Raw genomic sequence first — 16180 nt, 5'->3', positions numbered from 1 at the left:
CAGACAGATATATATAATATTATATATAGATAATAGATGATGCAGCACACTGGCCTGAGCCTGAGCAGTGCACACAGATATGGTATGTGACTGAGTCACTGTGTGCTGTGTATCGCTTTTTTCAGGCAGAGAACGGATTATAAATAAAAGTGGTGGTCACTGGTCACTATCAGCAAAACTCTGCACTGTACACTACTGAGTACTCCTAATGCTCCCCAAAATTAGTAAATCAAGTGTCTCTCTAATCTATTCTAATTCTAAACGGAGAGGACGCCAGCCACGTCCTCTCCCTATCAATCTCAATGCACGTGTGAAAATGGCGGCGACGCGCGGCTCCTTATATAGAATCCGAGTCTCGCGATAGAATCCGAGCCTCGCGAGAATCCGACAGCGTCATGATGACGTTCGGGCGCGCTCGGGTTAACCGAGCAAGGCGGGAAGATCCGAGTCGCTCGGACCCGTGAAAAAAAACATGAAGTTCTGGCGGGTTCGGATTCAGAGAAACCGAACCCGCTCATCTCTAGTAATTACTCACCTTTCCGAAGTGATTAGTATAATAGATGTGTGTGAGCATGTGTAAGTATTTATGATTGTGTGTATAAACCTCGGAGGCAGCAGCTGGGAGAACTACATCTCCCAGCTGACCCCGGCCTCCCAGCAGCTCCCTTCCCAATGGGAAGATGGAGGGAAGACCACCGCAGAAGTATCTTTTTTTTTCATGCACAATGGGGGTTTTAGAGCTGAAGACCCTATGACCATTTTTAATAATTGGATACCGCGTGTATCTGGAGTGCGCATGATCGCAATAATCCAAAATTGGGCGTGAGGTGTGCAAGGTTTTTTATTTTTTAACTGGGTAAACCTCGCTCCTAATTGAACTGTCCTCTTAATATGAGCTTTTATAGTAAATACAAAAGTATTTTGATATTGAATTGGTATTCTGGCTGATGTGTGCAGCACCATCTACTTTTTCCTTTTGTAATTTCTGTGAGAGAAGTGGCAATTCTCTCAGCAGGTGTGCATCAGCTATTCACATTTGACCTATTTGGTCATTTATTGTAGAACTAGGTGATTCATCACTCCCTAAGGGCGCTCTTCACACCATCGTAAGGGGCTATGCCCCCTAAACCCCGCACAACTTTGAGGTGTTCAATAGTTGTATTACTGTTGCAAATGGGGTCTGCACATGCTGTGAGTGGTGGAGGGTAGGCTGTGGGGGGGATGGAAAAGGTGGTGCTGTGTGTGAGGGAGGGAGGGGTGGGTAGTGGAGAGGTGGGTTCAGAGGTGGTGCAGCATATGGCAGAGGGGGTTCATAGGTGCTGCTGGTGGGTGAGGTGCAGGTGGTTGAGGTCCAGGGGTGGAGGTTGTAGTTACTAGGTTTTGGGAGGAATTGGGGGTGTATTGTGGAGGGTGGTGAAGGTACTGTGGTTGGTGGAGTGGTGGTTGCGAGGGGTACGTGGATTGGGGAGGTGGTCCCCGAGGTGCTATGGGTGGTGGATGGCCGGGGGCTGGCTAGACAGTGAATGGGGGCTGGTGTCTGTATTAGAGATGTGCACTTGAAATTTTTCGGGTTTAGTGTTTTGGTTTTGGGTTCGGTTCCGCGGCCGTGTTTTGGGTTCGAACGCGTTTTGGCAAAACCTCACCGAATTTTTTTTGTCGGATTCGGGTGTGTTTTGGATTCGGGTGTTTTTTTCAAAAAACACTAAAAAACAGCTTAAATCATAGAATGTGGGGGTCATTTTGATCCCAAAGTATTATTAACCTCAAAAACCATAATTTCCACTCATTTTCAGTCTATTCTGAACACCTCACACCTCACAATATTATTTTTAGTCCTAAAATTTGCACCGAGGTCGCTGGATGACTAAGCTCAGCGACCCAAGTGGCCGACACAAACACCTGGCCCATCTAGGAGTGGCACTGCAGTGTCACGCAGGATGGCCCTTCCAAAAAACACTCCCCAAACAGCACATGACGCAAAGAAAAAAAGAGGCGCAATGAGGTAGCTGTGTGAGTAAGATAAGCGACCCTAGTGGCCGACACAAACACCTGGGCCATCTAGGAGTGGCACTGCAGTGTCACGCAGGATGGCCCTTCCAAAAAACACTCCCCAAACAGCATATGACGCAAAGAAAAAAAGAGGCGCAATGAGGTAGCTGTGTGAGTAAGGTAAGCGACCCTAGTGGCCGACACAAACACCTGGCCCATCTAGGAGTGGCACTGCAGTGTCACGCAGGATGGCCCTTCAAAAAAATACTCCCCAAACAGCACATGACGCAAAGAAAAATTAAAGAAAAAAGAGGTGCAAGATGGAATTGTCCTTGGGCCCTCCCACCCACCCTTATGTTGTATAAACAGGACATGCACACTTTAACCAACCCATCATTTCAGTGACAGGGTCTGCCACACGACTGTGACTGAAATGACGGGTTGGTTTGGACCCCCACCAAAAAAGAAGCAATTAATCTCTCCTTGCACAAACTGGCTCTACAGAGGCAAGATGTCCACCTCATCATCATCCTCCGATATATCACCGTGTACATCCCCCTCCTCACAGATTATCAATTCGTCCCCACTGGAATCCACCATCTCAGCTCCCTGTGTACTTTGTGGAGGCAATTGCTGCTGGTCAATGTCTCCACGGAGGAATTGATTATAATTCATTTTAATGAACATCATCTTCTCCACATTTTCTGGAAGTAACCTCGTACGCCGATTGCTGACAAGGTGAGCGGCGGCACTAAACACTCTTTCGGAGTACACACTTGTGGGAGGGCAACTTAGGTAGAATAAAGCCAGTTTGTGCAAGGGCCTCCAAATTGCCTCTTTTTCCTGCCAGTATAAGTACGGACTGTCTGACGTGCCTACTTTGATGCGGTCACTCATATAATCCTCCACCATTCTTTCAATGGGGAGAGAATCTTATGCAGTGACAGTAGACGACATGTCCGTAATCGTTGGCAGGTCCTTCAGTCCGGACCAGATGTCAGCATCAGCAGTCGCTCCAGACTGCCCTGCATCACCGCCAGCGGGTGGGCTCGGAATTCTGAGCCTTTTCCTCGCACCCCCAGTTGCGGGAGAATGTGAAGGAGGAGATGTTGACAGGTCGCGTTCCGCTTGACTTGACAATTTTCTAACCAGCAGGTCTTTGAACCCCAGCAGACTTGTGTCTGCCGGAAAGAGAGATCCAAGGTAGGTTTTAAATCTAGGATCGAGCACGGTGGCCAAAATGTAGTGATCTGATTTCAACAGATTGACCACCCGTGAATCCTTGTTAAGCGAATTAAGGGCTCCATCCACAAGTCCCACATGCCTAGCGGAATCGCTCCGTGTTAGCTCCTCCTTCAATGTCTCCAGCTTCTTCTGCAAAAGCCTGATGAGGGGAATGACCTGACTCAGGCTGGCAGTGTCTGAACTGACTTCACGTGTGGCAAGTTCAAAGGGCATCAGAACCTTGCACAACGTTGAAATCATTCTCCACTGCACTTGAGACAGGTGCATTCCACCTCCTATATCGTGCTCAATTGTATAGGCTTGAATGGCCTTTTGCTGCTCCTCCAACCTCTGAAGCATATAGAGGGTTGAATTCCACCTCGTTACCACTTCTTGCTTCAGATGATGGCAGGGCAGGTTCAGTAGTTTTTGGTGGTGCTCCAGTCTTCTGTACGTGGTGCCTGTACGCCGAAAGTGTCCCGCAATTCTTCTGGCCACCGACAGCATCTCTTGCACGCCCCTGTCGTTTTTTTAAAAATTCTGCACCACCAAATTCAAGGTATGTGCAAAACATGGGACGTGCTGGAATTTGCCCATATTTAATGCACACACAATTTTGCTGGCGTTGTCCGATGCCACAAATCCACAGGAGAGTCCAATTGGGGTAAGCCATTCCGCGATGATCTTCCTCAGTTGCCGTAAGAGGTTTTCAGCTGTGTGCGTATTCTGGAAACCGGTGATACAAAGCGTAGCCTGCCTAGGAAAGAGTTGGCGTTTGCGAGATGCTGCTACTGGTGCCGCCGCTGCTGTTCTTGCGGCGGGAGTCAATACATCTACCCAGTGGGCTGTCACAGTCATATAGTCCTGACCCTGCCCTGCTCCATTTGTCCACATGTCCGTGGTTAAGTGGACATTGGGTACAACTGCATTTTTTAGGACACTGGTGAGTCTTTTTCTGACGTCCGTGTACATTCTCGGTATCGCCTGCCTAGAGAAGTGGAACCTAGATGGTATTTGGTAACGGGGGCACACTACCTCAAGAAATTGTCTAGTTCCCTGTGAACTAACGGCGGATACCGGACGCACGTCTAACACCAACATAGTTGTCAAGGCCTCAGTTATCCGCTTTGCAACAGGATGACTGCTGTGATATTTCATCTTCCTCACAAAGGACTGTTGGACAGTCAATTGCTTACTGGAAGTAGTACAAGTGGTCTTCCGACTTCCCCTCTGGGATGACCATCGATTCCCAGCAGCAACAACAGCAGCGCCAGCAGCAGTAGGCGTTACACGCAAGGATGCATCGGAGGAATCCCAGGCAGGAGAGGACTCGTCAGAATTGCCAGTGACATGGCCTGCAGGACTATTGGCATTCCTGGGGAAGGAGGAAATTGACACTGAGGGAGTTGGTGGGGTGGTTTGCGTGAGCTTGGTTACAAGAGGAAGGGATTTACTGGTCAGTGGACTGCTTCCGCTGTCGCCCAAAGTTTTTGAACTTGTCACTGACTTATTATGAATGCGCTGCAGGTGACGTATAAGGGAGGATGTTCCGAGGTGGTTAACGTCCTTACCCCTACTTATTACAGCTTGACAAAGGCAACACACAGCTTGACAAATGTTGTCCGCATTTCTGTTGAAATACTTCCACACCGAAGAGCTGATTTTTTTGGTATTTTCACCAGGCATGTCAATGGCCATATTCCTCCCACGGACAACAGGTGTCTCCCCGGGTGCCTGACTTAAACAAACCACCTCACCATCAGAATCCTCCTTGTCAATTTCCTCCCCAGCGCCAGCAACACCCATATCCTCCTCATCCTGGTGTACTTCAACACTGACATCTTCAATATGACTATCAGGAACTGGACTGCGGGTGCTCCTTCCAGCACTTGCAGGGGGCGTACAAATGGTGGAAGGCGCATGCTCTTCACGTCCAGTGTTGGGAAGGTCAGGCATCGCAACCGACACAATTGGACTCTCCTTGTGGATTTGGGATTTCGAAGAACGCACAGTTCTTTGCTGTGCTTTTGCCAGCTTGAGTCTTTTAATTTTTCTAGCGAGAGGCTGAGTGCTTCCATCCTCATGTGAAGCTGAACCACTAGCCATGAACATAGGCCAGGGCCTCAGCCGTTCCTTGCCACTGCGTGTGGTAAATGGCATATTGGCAAGTTTACGCTTCTCCTCCGACAATTTTATTTTAGATTTTTGAGTCCTTTTTTTACTGATATTTGGTGTTTTGGATTTTATATGCTCTGTACTATGACATTGGGCATCGGCCTTGGCAGACGACGTTGCTGGCATTTCATCGTCTCGGCCATGACTAGTGGCAGCAGCTTCAGCACGAGGTGGAAGTCGATCTTGATCTTTACCTATTTTTGGAACCTCAACATTTTTGTTCTCCATATTTTAATAGGCACAACTAAAAGGCACCTCAGGTAAACAATGGAGATGGATGGATACTAGTATACTTATGGATGGACAAGCGACTGCCGACACAGAGGTAGCTACAGCCGTGGACTACCGTACTGTGTCTGCTGCTAATATAGACTGGATGATAATGAGATAAAATTAAAATATATATATATATCACACTAGTACTGCAGCCGGACAGGTATATATTATGTAATGACGGACCTGCTGGACACTGTCTGTCAGCACTGCAGACTCCTAAAGTAAGCTACTAGTATCAAGAAGATAGAATAAAAAAAAAACCACGGGTAGGTGGTATACAATTATGGATGGACGAGCGACTGCCGACACAGAGGTAGCTACAGCCGTGGACTACCGTACTGTGTCTGCTGCTAATATAGACTGGATGATAATGAGATAAAATTTAAATATATATATATATCACACTAGTACTGCAGCCGGACAGGTATATATTATGTAATGACGGACCTGCTGGACACTGTCTGTCAGCACTGCAGACTCCTAAAGTAAGCTACTAGTATCAAGAAGATAGAAAAAAAAAAAACACGGGTAGGTGGTATACAATTATGGATGGACGAGCGACTGCCGACACAGAGGTAGCTACAGCCGTGGACTACCGTACTGTGTCTGCTGCTAATATAGACTGGATGATAATGAGATAAAATTTAAATATATATATATATCACACTAGTACTGCAGCCGGACAGGTATATATTATGTAATGACGGACCTGCTGGACACTGTCTGCAGAATGCGTTTATAAAAACACCACACGACGAGTGTTTAACTTTTTCAGGCAGACAATCACAATATACTGGTGGTCAGCAGACAATCACAATACTGGTGGTCAGTGGTCACTGGTCAGTCACACTGGCAGTGGCACTCTGGCAGCAAAAGTGTGCACTGTACTTAAATGTACTCCTGCTATAACTGCTCCCCAGTCTCCCCCACAATTAAGCTGTGTGAGCAGTGAGCACTCAGCAGTCAGATAATGATATACAGTATATGATGCAGCACACTGGGCTGAGCACAGATATGGTATGTGTATCGTTTTTTTTCAGGCAGAGAACGGATTAATTAAACTGGTGGCACTGGTCACTGGTCACACTATCAGCAGCAAGTAGTACTCCTCCTATATGCTCCCCAAAATTTGTGTCTCTCTCTAGTACTCTAGTCACTCTAAACGGAGAGGACGCCAGCCACGTCCTCTCCCTATCAATCTCAATGCACGTGTGAAAATGGCGGCGACGCGCGGCTCCTTATATAGAATCCGAGTCTCGCGATAGAATCCGAGCCTCGCGAGAATCCGACAGCGGGATGATGACGTTCGGGCGCGCTCGGGTTAACCGAGCAAGGCGGGAAGATCCGAGTCGCTCGGCCCCGTGTAAAAAAACCTGAAGTTCGGGCGGGTTCGGATTCCGAGGAACCGAACCCGCTCATCTCTAGTCTGTATATGCTGCGGTCTAGGGGTGAGGGATGGGGGAGGGGACTAGAGGTGTTATGCTTGGGGGAGTTGTGGGTGCAGGGGCAAGGGGGATGGGGAGGGTGTCCGAAAATGCCATCGGTGGGGGAGATCCACATGGGGTGGGTGGATGGGGGAGGGTATGGGGGATGTGTGGTGTGTGCAGGGGAGGGGGGAGTAGGGTAGGTGGATGGGGAAGGTTGTCTGCAGATGCAGGGAGTGGTGGAGGGTTGGGGTATTTGGGGAAGAGGGGGCAGGTATGGGGCTACCTTGGTTGGTGGATGGCGTTGTGTGGTGCGGCATGTGTTGCACGGATGGCTGCGTTGTCGGGGCGGGTGGGGTTCAGTGGAGTTGTGGGTGTTCGAGGGTTGGGTTAGTTGGTGTGGTGGGAGGGGTAGGGGTTCATAAGGCGTTGTGGGTGGGTGGGGGGTTTGCACGGATGGGGAAGGGGTTTTGTGTGTGCAGGCGGTGGGGGATGGAGCGTGAATGTTGGGGTTGTGGCAGGGGTGGGTGGAGTGTTGCTGCGGGTGAAGGAGAAGGTGTGGGGGTGGCGTGGTTGGTGGAGGGTCAGGTGTGGGGATGTGGCAGATGTGGGAGGTACAGTTGACGTCTTTGTGACTGTAGCATGTGCCGGTAGTGTTGGGCGCTAACTCCCTGGCTGCTGATGGGAGATGATGAGTCGGCTGCAGAGGGAGGGAGCTCCGGCTCTGCAGCAATGTGGCGTGATCATTGTTCCGTCCTGTTCCTGTTCCGCTGCACACAGTCCACCCCGTGTGAAGGGCGGCATGCCTCCACACTGTGAGGCTGCGGCAGGTGATTTTATTGCAGATCAGGCGATCGTGCCCCCAGCCCTGTGGTCTGGCTGTCATCCGGCAGGCATAGTGTTTTCCCCATAGAGCGGCATGGGGCGGCCTTAGGTTGCAAACGAAGGGAGCTCAGTCAGAGCAGCAATGGGGATTGGTGAGTGTGGCATCCTGGCGCTGTCCCGCTGCACATGCTCTGCTCCGCTTGCCTGCCAGCATGGCACCCCTCTGTATGCGGCAGGTGGTGATATAGGGGTGCATGAGGGAGCGTTCCCCGGTGTGGGGTGTGGGTGTAAGCCGCCAGGCATGGTGTCTACCCAGGAGAGGAGCGGTGCCCGCCCACCTGCTGCTTCCAAGTACCCTCCGTATTGGCTGTGTTCGCCTGCCTGCTGATGCAGGCAGTACCTGTCGCTGCTGCTACCACTGGCCATGGTCACCTCCCTATACTGTAGGTAGTGTCACTGGGCATCTTGTACCTGACTCTGCTGCTGCCACAGGCCATGGTGTAGCTCCCTGCAGATGCAGTTGACTCTGCCCAGCGTTGTGACTCCGCCCAGCATTAGCCACACAGTCACAGTGTGACAGATCTGGGCTAATATATATGAGATGGCGTCAGAATTAATATTTATTTTTGTTAATTGGCAAGTTGTGACATGCCCCTGAAATGGTCGCTATACACCTGCATTTGAGTCACCTTTATCCTCCCACAAATGTTCCCTGACTGCCAATAAATATGTGAATAAATACTGCGACCGCCGCCACAAGATCATCCCAGCTCATGTACAGTGCATTTATACGCATGTACAGTGGCATAAAATCGCTCCACAGTGTACAACATCAACATTGCTCCCATCTCTGAATCGGGGTCCAAGTTCTTAGATAAATAAAATGTATTAACAGTTCTATTTAGTCTAACTTGGAACATAAACCTCTGAGCTTTAGTTCGCTAAACCAGACACCAGCTGATACAATAACAAACCTCAAAAGACTGTAAGGAACTTCACAAAGCACAGCCTGTGCCTCACAAAATTCTTATCACATGCTTTTGTTTGGACATTAGTGGAAGCACTGAGGTGGAAGGTCACTGTAGGCCTTGGAAATACATGTACTACATAGAAATAAAAAAATGTGCAGCAGCACTTAGGGGCCTATTCACACAATAATAAATGCATAAAAACACATTAAAAAAAAGGTTTAACAAAAAAATCAACCATTGTGCTCAAGAATGTTAACGTCACAATTTTAGAATGTTTTAGAATTTTTGCATGTACAGTATTAACGTGCTGAAAATTCAGGAAAACTGTATATATATATATATATATATATATAGTCACAAGGTTCTTATAAATAAGAATTCAGGGCGGCACTCACATTCGGGAAGACGTCAGGCGGGCTGAACGGGAGGACGATGGACGCCGACACCTGTGGGTTATCTGCATCTTATATAAGGTATGTAACAATGCATCTGTTCACAATGCTGTATATTCACCACATTGCACTTTTTGTGATTGCGTCCTGACGAAAAGGCCGGGAGGCCTTGAAACGTTGACGACCATTATATATGAATTTTCACTAAAAACTTATTTATATGGAAAAAACTGGAGTGCCGCCCTGAATTCTTATTTATAAGAACCTTGTGACTATCTATGCATGTGGGGAGGGCACCACATTTATGTTCACGTTATCCAGAGTGCCAAGCTTTTGTTGCAGTATATATATATATATATATATATATATAAGATCCCAAAGAAGACAGCGGCACTCGAGGATTTTGTAAATGGGAAAAATTGTATTCAAAAAAGTTTACAAGTAGCCGACGTTTCGGGGCTCACGTGCCCCTTTGTCAAGGTGTGTAACAAACTATGTGAGTGTGAACGTACCTTATATCCCAGAGAAGCCCGCCAGTGCATGATGCGCGGCCGGAGACGCGACAGACCTTCCGCACTTCCGGTCACGGCGTGATGACCTCACTGCTAATGCGTCCGTTGCGATAGCAACCTGGACGCCGCTGCTCTATTCAAAACATTGTGACACAGCGTAAGTGAAACCAATAAGGTGCAAATATGTGGATAATGAGAGAAACTGCAACCCCCATCATTATAGGAACCCTCCACCTTTATATTGCCAAATAAATCAGAACACTACTTAAATGCTGAAATCATAGCAACGCACAGAGGGCTATAGGAACAAGATATCAATGGATGCTAGTCTAAAAGCCATCATTAGACTCCGAGGGTCAGCGTTAACAATGCCTAGTAACATATATCATATCGGTCTGGTGAACCCAGACCCAACATCACATCTTATGTGAGTCTGACAATCTCAAACATCTGTGGCGCCCACAGTAAGGAGGGCACAATCAGGTATATGATAAAGTATGCAATAAAATATGCATGTAACCACTAGGGTATAGACTATTATCAGCATCCATTATATCAAACGGCAACCCCGAGGTGCACCTCCACATAAGTATATATATATATATATATATATATATAATTATTTTTTTAAATGGTCAATTTAATTGCATCAAAAGCAAATACAAGCAACAGTGATTTTCCCCCCCACTTATCCCACCATACAGGCTCCATAAGTCCTGGAGGGATTTGAGCAAAGGTTTAAGCTTGCACACTTAGTATTGGTTTATATATTTTAGATATCAGCGGGTTCGGATCTCAGAGATCCGAACTCCCCCCGGACTTCACGATCCGAGTCCGGCTCGGATTTTCCCACCAGACTCACGAGGCAAAACGTCATTATCCTGCTGTCGGATTCTTGCGAAATCCGGACTTTGTATTTTTCGTGCCTCCCACCCCACCATCTTCACTCCAGTCCTGGAGAGTGTAGCGAGAGGATGTCTCTCCTTAGTGTCTGTGCGGGAAAGTGGCATGGCGACCTGCTCTTTTGTATCATTCCATTGATGCTGTCTTGTGCTGCATCAGTCCAGTCACAGTGGTGGTGTCCTGTGCTGCCATAAGTCCAGTGCTGCTGTAGAAGTCCAGTCCAGTGGTGTTGTCTTGTGCTGCATCAGTCCAGTGGTGGTGTCCTGTGCTGCCATAAGTCCAGTGCTGCTGTATAAGTCCAGTCCAGTGGTGGTGTCTTGTGCTGCATCAGTCCAGTGGTGGTGTCCTGTGCTGCCATAAGTCCACTGGTGCTGCCGTAAAAGTCCAGTCCAGTGGTGCTGCCGTATAAGTCCAGCAGTACTGCCAAATAACTCCAGTGGTGCTGTCCTGTGCTGTATATTATTTACTCTAAATGAAGGGGTTATTAATATTTAATCCAAATAATTTTTACAGGGTTTGCCTGTGTGGTGTAGGGGTACACTCTCCTGTGCTGCATATTTTTATAATAACTCCAAATAAAAGGGTTATTATCCAAATAATTTTAACAGGCTTTGCCGTGTGTGTGTGGGTTAGGGGTATGCTCTCCTGTTCTGCATATTATTATAATAACTCCAAATAAAAGGGTTATTATTCAAATAATTTTTAAAGGGTTTGCCCTATGTGGTGTAGGGGTACGTTCTCCTGTGCCGCATATTGTTATATAACTCCAGAAAAATAATGGAGAACAAAATTTTGGAGGATAAAATAGGGAAAGATCAAGAACTACTTACTCCTAGTGCTGAAGCTGCTGCCCCTAGTTGCAGTGCCGTAACTAGACATTTTAGCGCTGTGTGCAAGAAATAGCATTGGCGCCCCCCCCCCCCCCCATATACAAAACAGGGTCAATGTGCGTGCCAAAAATATAGGGGTGAGGCCTCATGGGGAAGGGGCGTTGCCATAGAGCTCCCTTTTACACATTAAGTTAGGCAGAGCTCCCTTTTACACAGTACAGCAGGTATAGTCCCCCTTTTACACATTACAGCAGCAGAGTCCCCATTTTACACATTACAGCAGCACCCTTTTTTACACATTACGGCAGCAGAGTCCCCCTTTTTTTTCCTTAGGCAGGCAGAGTCCCTATTTTTTTACACCTTAGGCAGGCAGAGTCCCCTTTTTTACACATTACAGTAGCAGAGTCCCCCTTTTTACGCATTACAGGGCATGTGTGCTTCATTAGAGTGGGTGTGTGCTGCACTACATGGAATCTGTGCTCAAGGAATACTTACTTTCAGAAGTCCCTCTCCAGGAGGGGACAGCCAGGTCAGCACAGCAGGGGGTGGATTTTGGGGTATCTGGACTATAGGTCAACAGTGTCTAGATAGACAGTCAATAGGTCGACAGGTACAAAAGATTGATGTGGTCAAAAGGTTGATAGGTAATAGGTAGACAGTGCTTAAAGTCGACAGTTTCAAAAGGTGTACACATATATGGTCAACAAGTGTTTTCGGGGGGGGGGGTTCATGTTTTTAAACTTTTGCTCCATTGACTATCCATGTCACAAATCATAGCCTTTAGTACACTTGTGGTGAGTGAAGCTGAGTGAGACACCGTGCGTAAAGTGTGGCGAGTACAGCGAGCCCACAAGGGGACGCTTTTCAACTAATGATGGTCACAGATGAAAACAATCAAAATGTACCCCAAAAAAAAAAAAAAGGGTGTTGACCATTTGTGTGTTGACCATTGTCATGTCAACCTTTTGTACCACTTGACCTTTTACATGTCGACCAACTGGTGTCGAACTAATGACTGTCGACCCTTTTACTGTAGACCCATAACTGGATTGTGGGGCATGGAGCAGCAAAGGGGGACAGTTCGCTGGCATGGCACAGTATAGGAACCTGTGCGGGGGGCGTGGCAGCATGTTTGCTTCATCGCAACCCCTCACTATACAATGCTGAGATTACTGCCACTGTACAGAGGACGTTGTGGCTACGATGATATCTGCTCATCTGCTGTCCAGCGGATTGGGAAAATTTGGCAACTGGAGGCCGATAAAGACTAAAACTGGGAGACTTTTCTGGGCGTCCGGTAGCGCCACCTGCTTTTCAGGAGCTACGGCTGTTCCGGGAGAGTAGACAAGTATGGCTCAAGGAAGGGTGCTGCATTACAGGGGATGTCTTACAAATTGTGTAAATCTGGAGGAAAGTTGAGAGAGGAGGTCATGTAGGATACCATGGGCTAAAGAGCAGGCTCTTTGTTGCAGATTTTATTTTTTAAACATACATACTTTGTTGGAAGCACAGCCTCATATCACATTTGCACCATATTTCCATTATATAGCTGTTATATAATGTGGAAAATAAATAAATTAGGGGTACATTTATTAAAGTGCGGGTTTACAAAAGTGGAAATGTTGCCCATAGCAACCAGATTCTAGCTATTATCCTCTACAATGTGCTGGATAAATGATAAGTAAAATGCTATGGGCAACATCTCTATTTTTTGTAAACCTGCACTTTAGTAATTATACTCCAAGAGCTGCTTCAAAAGTAGGCAAGAATGATCTGCATGCCTGATACAGGGATGGGTGCTAAAGGCAGCTGTGCAGAAATATGCTAATACCACAGGAGGTGGCTGAAGTCAAAAGACGCCCACTGCCAGCTTCTCAGATCAGAGTGCTGCGTCCGAAGACTGTGCATCGGATCACCGCCGGTCTCAGCATTGGCAATCTAAGTGAGCCTTATGATGGGCATACACTATACAATTATCTGGCAGATAATCTGTCAGATCTGGCTGGTTAGAATTAAAATCTGGTAATAGATGACAGCAAATGACAATCAAACATTTTCTCCCAAACTCTGGAAAATGGACAAAACCTGTCGTTCAGACAAATTGACGGATTTAACCAATTTGTATGAACAACAGTTTTTGTCCATTTTCCAGTGTTTGGGAGCAGTTGGTCAATTGTCATTTGCTCTCATCTATTACCAGATTTTAATTCTAACCAGCCAGATCTGGCTACTCAGAATGTCCACTTTATCTCCATGGCCGAGGCCAATAAATTTGTGTTAGAAGATGCAGACATGCCCGTTTTCCAGAAAGCAGCAGTCACCTTTCTATCCCTGACCCCAAACAAGATAGCAGACTGCAGCTTGTGGGACACTGCAACCTTCATCGTATCCAAGGATCTGCACATACTTAGTATAATGCTCTAGCATACCCTGAAGATAAAAATATCCATAGTACAGTATTTAATAATTCCAAGAAATGTATTTCCAATATAGCAAAAGCATAACTATATATTGGTGTAATTTGCTACAAAGCCTGCTGAGAATTATGATACAAATGAGCCTGCAACCATATCGTTATGGTAACAAAGCATGGATGCCCTCTGGTGGTTAGTTTCAGGTAAAACACACATTTGTAGCTGATGATTTCTTCAAAGCCTGAACCTGGATACACATTAAATGACAATGTGTACTCAGTGAGATCGGGAGTGACGGACCCAGCATGTCATCGCTATCGACATCCCCGGATTGAGCTGCATGTAAAGACGAGAGGGATGTTGCTAGCAACCCGCAAGAGCGCGTATCGCTAGTGATGTAGTCGTTACACATTAGAACGATTTGAACGATTTGTTACATAGTTTCAGAGGTTGATAAAATACAATTTGTCCATCGAGTTCAACCTATTTGGGGGCTCCTACACTGTATTATTTTTGTCATGACTGTGGTTTTTGTGAACCCGGCGTGTATGTGAAGTCCGTGCGGGTAACTGGAGGACTATGCATATATTTGGCTGGTCTGTGGGACTCAGTAAGATGAAGTAGTAAGTTGTAATCCCTGACCGGGGGTCGAACCCGGGTTTCGGCAGAGGGAGCTGTATCCTGACCACTGGATCACCAGGGACTTGCTGTTGATAGCAGGATAGTGAATGTATTGGTGAGAATGAACTGGATATACTGTCACAGGAGTAGGTGTTTGTGTACTCAAGGTTACTATGAAGTAAGGTCTCTGGAGTTGCGCAGAACTGGGAGGAGAGCTGAAGACATTGAACCGGGCTGGTTACCGGTGAGACTGAGAACCGGGCTGGTCACAGGTGAAACTGAGAACTGCACTGTGAACCGGGCTGTGTACCGGTATACTGGAACGCAACTGTAATCTGGGCTGGTACCGGATATAACTGGAAACGCAACTGTAAGTAGAACAATGACTGTGGCTGTGATTTTAAGACAAGGCTGAAGAATGCTGCAGCTGTGTCTTTAAGACGAGACTGAAGAATACTGCGGCTGTGTCTTTAAGATGAGACTGAAGAATACTGCGGCTGTGCCTTTAAGATGAGACGGAAGAATACTGCGGCTGTGCCTTTAAGATGAGACGGAAGAATACTGCGGCTGTGCCTTTAAGATGAGACGGAAGAATACTGCGGCTGTGCCTTTAAGATGAGACTGAAGAATACTGCGGCTGTGCCTTTAAGATGAGACTGAAGAATATTGCGGCTGTGCCTTTAAGACGAGACTGAAGAATACTGCATCGGTGTCTTTAAGACGAGACTGATACTGGATATAGCTGGTAACACAACTGTAATCCAGACTGGGTAGCAAAAGAGCAGAGTTTTACCGGAACCAAGGTAAGGGAGTTTTACCGGAACCAAGGGATCACAGCTATTAAGCTCACACAGAGCTGTGTGACACAAGGAACTGGCAGATTCTGTAACACAAGTCTCTTTACTTATACTTCCAGGTCCTTGGTGATTGGTGAACAGAGTCAGGTGATTCAGCGAGTCTCAGGCTGGCACAGGATTAGATAGCTCCAGGTCAAGTGATCAGACCCTGTCACGTCAGTACTCCAGGTTAGAATCTGATGTGGAGTGATGCCTAGCAGGCCAAAAAAATACTGAAGCCTGAACTTCCACAAATGAACAGAGGATGCTGACTTTTCAGGCCCAAACTTCAGATTGCTGAGCACAGTGGAGAATGTATCTGGTGACCATTGGAGTCAGAGAGGCATATAGTATAATGACAACAAAGATTGCTGTGAAGGTTAATCAACAGCTTGTTTACTCTCACCTTCAAGGAAGACAACTTAGCACTCAGGAAACTCATGGAACTGGCAAGCTGTTTATCCCAGTGAGCAGAAAGGACGCAGGATCAAAGACAGATGGCAGAGGTAAGTCACCAAATATGAGGACTACAGTCAGGATCGTGACAGTACCCCCCTCTTCAAGGGTGGACTCTGGACAGCCATCTTGAATCTTAGAGATACTTGAAAAATTCATACAGAAGAACTTAGGACCTTCATCGATTCCTCTTCTTCTTAGGGAAACATTTGGATTTAACCAGGGAGAGTGGAATTTCTTGTAAAGATAGAACTTCCTCAGAAAACACAGAACCTCCCAGGAAAGGAGTAGCATCATAAACTGGATCAAATTCAAAGCCTAATGGAAGATAC

Source organism: Pseudophryne corroboree, chromosome 3 (assembly GCF_028390025.1).
Source record: "Pseudophryne corroboree isolate aPseCor3 chromosome 3, aPseCor3.hap2, whole genome shotgun sequence".
Classification (NCBI taxonomy): Eukaryota; Metazoa; Chordata; class Amphibia; order Anura; family Myobatrachidae; genus Pseudophryne; species Pseudophryne corroboree.
Note: the sequence above shows the minus strand (reverse complement) of the source record.